This window comes from Carassius gibelio, chromosome A3 (genome assembly GCF_023724105.1).
Source record: "Carassius gibelio isolate Cgi1373 ecotype wild population from Czech Republic chromosome A3, carGib1.2-hapl.c, whole genome shotgun sequence".
In the NCBI taxonomy this organism is placed as follows: Eukaryota; Metazoa; Chordata; class Actinopteri; order Cypriniformes; family Cyprinidae; genus Carassius; species Carassius gibelio.
The window spans coordinates 33,232,605-33,239,107 of record NC_068373.1 but is presented as its reverse complement, the minus strand read 5'-3'; the positions used below and the strand labels follow the sequence as shown (position 1 = coordinate 33,239,107).

The following is a 6,503-nucleotide window of genomic DNA, read 5'->3' as shown; positions in this document are numbered from 1 at the left end:
ATCTTTCAGAAATACTGCAGCATATCAGCAAATAAAATCTAAATATATTTAAAACACCCATAACTCCACAACAAATACTTGAAATGTAACTATTCAGAACAAACCAGGTATTACATTTACATTTATGTATATTAACCAAAATAAATGACAGTGCCATTATTATAAACGTGATGAAAGTGTTAATGAAACACTGGTTTGTGTGTGTCAGACCGTGTCTGTGTTTCTCGCCCAGATGTCGTATTCATGTTGATTATTCATTTGATTCCAGATGTTTTCTATCTTTAATTTGCACTTGTCTTGTCTTGTATATTAACTGAGTCCCAGTCTGAGTTTCTCTGTCGGCTGGTGCATGTCGTCACAGTGTTAACCCTTTGTGAATTAAACTCCATGATTCTCCAGCGTCTGCTTGTTCCTCGTACCTTCCTCTCCCGTGAACAAATGTGCTTTACAAATAAACTTGTGCTCACGTTCCTCTCTCATTCACAGCGATATCATTGACTTGATTGCAAATAAATCCACAGACACAATTTTTTAACTGAACAGAGATGACATCACTGAATTCAATGATGAACTGCCTTTAACTATCATTTTGCATTATTGAGACACTGTTTTCCTAATGAATGTTGTTAAGTTGCTTTGACGCAATGTATTTTGTTGAAAGCGCTAGATAAATAAAGGTGATACCAACACCCTGAACCCATACACTACTTACATATTGAACAAAACACTCTTCCTTCACCCACCAGTGACTACACAACACACAAACACCACAGCAGACAAACACAGGCATGAGCCTTACAGGAATCAGAACGAGGATGTGTCTAACTCATGCGAGAAACAGAAGCAGAAACAGTGTGACGCTCTCATGATGCTTCTGCGGTCCTGAGCTTCACTGTTCTTAGATGAAGAGTTTCGAGCAGGACGTTCATTTAGTCGCACAGGCTGGGACTGAGATGAAGATGAATGACGACAAGATTTTAAACTATTCATGAGAAACAATCTCTGGAGCAGAACACACTGCTGCAAATGTCTACTGAACGTTTATGAACAGAAGAACTGAGAGTCCATTGATATCATCCTAACAAACACACACACACACACACACATCCCCATACACACACACACTCACACACACACACACACACACACTGAAGCAGTGCAGGTGTGAGGTGTCACATGACATTGATTTATTCATCAATCAGTCAGTCTGCACACATGCGGCCGCCGATGATCTCAGATTAATCTGATCTAATTACACCATCAGAAATTAAAATCACACACTCTCTCTCTCTCTCTCTCTCACACACACACACACACACACACACAGAGATCGATGGGTTGGTCAACAGATAACACTTTAACAGCTGCTCACACACTGTCTGCCAGTGCTGAGCACAGGTCTGTGTGTGTGTGTGTGTGTGTGGTTTTATTTTATTTTACACACACACACACACAGACACACTAGTCTACTAGTCCTGCTGAAGCTTTTCTTTCTCTCAGCCATAAAACTGCTTAATTCACTTAATTAACACAATTAAATCACAAATACAACAAGACCCAAATATTTGAAGAGGCATTAAATAAAACAGGATAATTAAAATCTTCTGTAATGTCACCATGACATCTCAAAATATGGTAATTACTGTACAATAATAACCAGGACAACGACTAGAATAATAACCATAAACAGAACAATGACTAGAATTACAACTGTAACCAGAACTGTAAACAAAACCATAATTTTAACGATAACAATAATGATTACAACAATAACGATACAATAACACTAACTGTGATATAACCATGCTATAACCATAACAACAACAATGATAACCATAACAAAACTGTAACCAAAACTATTGCTACCTATAACCATAGCTACAATAGCTAATGACAACGATTACAACAATACTTTTAAAGATAACTTTAACAATGACTACTACCATAACTAATCACAATTATTTTACAACCAATTACAACTATTACAGTAACTATAAGCATTAACAGCCGTGGATAGAGAATCGGACTTGAACCTGAAGGTTGTGGGTTTGAGTCTCTATAATTATAACTATGACTAGTTAGCAACAACTAAAACTAATGTAAACTATACTAACTTATAACTATAGTTAACTATAATTATACTAACTATATCTACAACTATAAACATTTCTAATGGCAATTATAATGATAACTATAACAATAACTAACAATACTTATATCAATAACAATAACCATAACCTTAAATAATAATAACTGTAAATATAGCTGCAAGCAGCAATTACAGGGCCAAGCACTCCACCGGAAATTGAGGAGCTAAGCTTGGCAGGGAGCATCACACCAAATGCAACAATGAGCAATTACAGCAATTTTAGGATGATTGTAATCGAAATTACGAAAAAATCATAAATACAACCTCTTGTAGCATGATTTATTGGCTTATCAAGTGTGACCAATAGGTTGCGCTGTTATCAAATTGATATGGTGTGTTCTGTGTAACTGACATTGACAGACACTAAGTTTGGTGTCAATATGCCAAAGCATTGCAGAGCTACAGCTACAAGTGCCATTTTAGCATCATGCCACAAATTCCTTGCTAAAACAGTATGCTAAAACAGATCAGTCTATTGACACAAAATCCATAAAATTTTGTCAGCACAGTCTCTAGATTATCCTACTCGATTTTGGTGAAAATGGGACCAATGATTGATGAAGAGTTTGAAAAAGTAGGTTTTCAACATAAATCATAATGGCGGACAGGAAGTCCAGCTGGCATATTTGGTATCTATATTGTCGGCAAAAACCATGGAATATTTTGAGACCAGTTTCATTTCAATAGGCTAATGCAATAAATGTTATAACCATTTTTATAAATGTAATTATTACTGGTTAATGAATGGTTTATTACTTTTGACTAATAGGTGGCACTGTTACCAAATTGATGTGACATGGTCAGTGTGAGGTGACAATGACACATACAAAGTTTGATGCAAATATGTCAAAGCTTTGTTGAGATACAGCCTCAAATGCATTTTGGCACCCTTACAGCAAATTCGTTGATGCACTAAATGAGAACCATTTTGTATATTGACACGAAATCCATAAGTTTTGGCCAGTGGGGTCTGAAGATGATCCACGTCAAATTTGGTGAAAATCGGACCAACGGATTAGGAGAAGTTCGAAAAGGTAGGTTTTCAACATTAATCAAAATGGCGGACAGGAAGTATGGACAATTTTGGCATAATTGGTATCAATGTTCTTGGCACGACAAAAAGAATATAGGGAGACCATTTTCATTTCAATAGTCTAATCTATTTGAAAGTTATTAGCAATTTTTTGAAATTTCATTATAACTCTTGACCACAAGGTGGAAAACTTTTTGAGTACCTTCAGGGCATGGAGCCGAATATTTTTGTAATTATTTTCATAACGAAACAATAATTCGTTAAAAAAATACAGCATTTTAAAACATAATTCAAAATGGCCGATGCCTAAAATGACTGACACAGGAAATCTGGATATCATTCGACTCGACATGACCCACTGAATCTAAAGAGACCAATTGTGTGATTTTTGGCCAAACCATTCAGAATTTATATGCAAAAATATGCATTTGTCATATCTCCTGAGAAACACTCCAGGTAGTCTCAGGTCATGGTTATTATAACACACACCAAGTTTGGTCTCAATATGCCAAAGCATTGCCGAGATATAGCCTCACATGCAATTTTGCGTGCTTTTGGCCAAATTTTTTCACGTGTCATTCAAGAACGGTTGGACGAATCAATTTGAAATCCATAACTTTTTGCTAGCTTTCTCTGAAGATGATCTGAGCCAATTTTTGTGAAAATTGGACTAACCGTCTAGGACGGTTCTAGAACTTTTTAAACTTTTGGTGGTGCTGTTATCAAATCAATTTGGTGCATTATGTGTGACAAAGTTTGTTGTCAATATGCCAAAGCATTGCAGAGATACAGCCTCAAGCGTAATTTTGGCATCATGCCTCAAATTCATCGCTGTGTTATGTGAAAACGGTTTTCTGTATCAAAATTACTCTGGCATACTTGGTAACTATGTTGTCGGCATAAGCCAGGGAATATTTTGAGACCAGTTTTGTTATAACTTCTCTCAAAATATTTTGGTACCTTCGGGGGATGGTGCTGGTGGCACATTCTGAGTTTCATAAAATAACACCAATGCATTTGTTAAGTATAGCATTTTTTTCACAAAACTGTATTGAAGTCAATTGGAATATCATGTTTTGTTCTATTATAGTGCCACCAAGAGGCTTAGTCCCAGCATTTTTTATATGTCCTCAGAGTGAGCCCATACATATGTGTGTCAATTTTGGTGAAAATATCTCAATTCACTTCAGAGTTATAGACATTTATATGAAAAAACATGCAAAAAAATGACTTTCATTTAAATTTTACTACCCCTTACTATCAATATTTTCACATTTGGGCATTAATGTGTAGCTATCGACCTATGTTTTCAAACTTCTGACGGTGGTTTCATCTCGATCAGACAAGCGGTTTTGAAGATATAGCCAAATGGTTTTTAAGCGCTAAATCACAACGTTACACAAACCGTAAGGCGAAACCTAGCATGTTTCGAAACCTCTCACGCTCCTTCAGGACATTGTGCTGATGACCCATACAATGTTTCGTAAACAATCCGTTGATGCTTTCTTAAAATACAGCATTTTAGCAAAAAATTCTAAATGGCCAACAGTCAAAATGGTCGATATGGTAATGTTTTGGATATCAGTCGACTCGGCATGTTGCCCTGAATCTAACAAGACCAATTTTATGATTTTTGGAGTTATAAGCAAAAATACACATTTTTTATATCTCCGGACCAGTAGGTGACACTGTGCCGAATGCAGCACGTAGCCTCAGGTCATGCTTGTTATGACATGTACCAGGTTTGGTCTGAATACGATAAATCGTTGCAGAGATACAGCCTTATGACTGTTTTTGCAAGCGCTACGTAAAATTTGTTCGAGCGTTTATCGAAAACTGTTTGACAAATCATTTTGAATTCCATAACTTTTGGTCAGCACTGCCTGAAGATGACCTGGTTACATTTTCGTGTAAATCGGACAAACTGTCTAGGACGAGTTCAAAAAAGTAGGTTTAAAAAAAAACTGCAAAAAATTCATAATTTTCAACCTTAAAAAATCAGCAAGGTTTTATTTTGGCGGGTTGCCAGAGAGTAAGCTGCTGACTGAAGAGTATCAGTGAATGAAATGTCACAGTTTTACGCTGTGCTTTGAAAACGTTAGCTGGTAGCCTAGCTTTATGCTTTCAGTTTCAGTACAGTTTGTCGATCTACATTGGTAATTGTTAATTAACAGCTGTCAGAACTTATTTATACAGCACAGTTTTATTTTGGACAAGTATGTGGACCTACGGACCACTTATGTGCACCTGAGTATATAACAATCCATACAAATCCATGGATTCTGATTGGCTGTCAATGCTTTTATCATTTATCAGCTGGAAAAAATATGTTCTGAAAGTGATTCCAGTGATATCATTGTGGTGTTGTTATCTGTACAGTTGTACTGCAGTATTAACAATGCTCCTAGTCGCTATGTGATTATTCTCGATGATGAACACTCTGTGGTTATAATGATGTCTGCAGTGATCTTTCCTGGTGTGAAGGGCTCTGAGGAGCAGCAGTCACACTGTACACTAGAGCACAGTAAAACACGTACTGAACTAGCACTGTGTCCAGCGGGTTATGATCTGGACCAGGACTTGATGAGGATGAGTTTGCTGAATGATCCCTTCAAACACACACACACACACACACACACACACTTGTGTTTCTCCAAATGACAATAAGTGTGTGTTGAGTGGAAGAGATCTGAGATTTGATTCATGTGAAACTTTGTTGAGAGCAGCAGTTTTATGTGTGTGTGTGTGTGTTTGGTGTTACCACTTTTATGTAATCAAACATCTGACAGTTAAAACTCAGCAGCCAATGGACAATGTGAGAAAAACAGCCTTATTAACACAACGAATAGTGAAATAATGATGAAAATACTGAAACAGGAGCGAAGTGTGTGTGTGTGTGTGTGTGTGTGTGTGTGTCTCACCTCGTGTGTTTTCAGCTGAACTCTCACTCCTCCATCTCAGAAACCACATGATGCTGTAGCGTTCTCATACCCTACTGCACACACACACACACACACACACGTCAGTATTAGTGGAACATGTGTGAAATATTCTTTATATATTCTAAATAGATTGATTGACTAATGCACCTCACAATCTCTAAAGCGTGTGTGTGTGTGTTTCTCTGTTTGTACTGTATTTGTTTTGACCAAAATTTTACCAATCCGTTACACTTGTAGGGACCAAATGTCCTCACTTCTATTTTGAAATACTTTGACAGCCCACCAATCAGGACATTTGAGTGGTCCTCACTAGTTAAAAAGTCAGAAGGTGTTGTAGATGTAAATCTATGTATGTAAATCGGTAGGTTTAGGGGTAGTG

The 6,503-nt window shown here is 36.9% G+C and overlaps 2 protein-coding genes across 4 annotated transcripts in view; both read right to left on the bottom strand.

Moving 5' to 3' along the window:
* Positions 1-6,503, bottom strand: part of LOC127943387 (E3 ubiquitin-protein ligase RNF170-like) — a 27,062-nt gene that overhangs the window by 1,052 nt on the left and 19,507 nt on the right. The window lies entirely within an intron of this gene.
* LOC127956105 (glutamate receptor ionotropic, NMDA 2B-like) overlaps positions 1-6,503 on the bottom strand; it is a 114,434-nt gene that overhangs the window by 97,798 nt on the left and 10,133 nt on the right. Inside the window, exon 3 of one of the 3 annotated variants that reach the window (XM_052553866.1) lies at positions 6,104-6,177. The exons of the other annotated variants lie outside the window; for them this stretch is intronic. The gene's annotated coding sequence lies outside the window, so the exon portion shown is untranslated. The remainder of the gene's footprint in view (positions 1-6,103; positions 6,178-6,503) is intronic. 3 annotated transcript variants of the gene reach the window in all.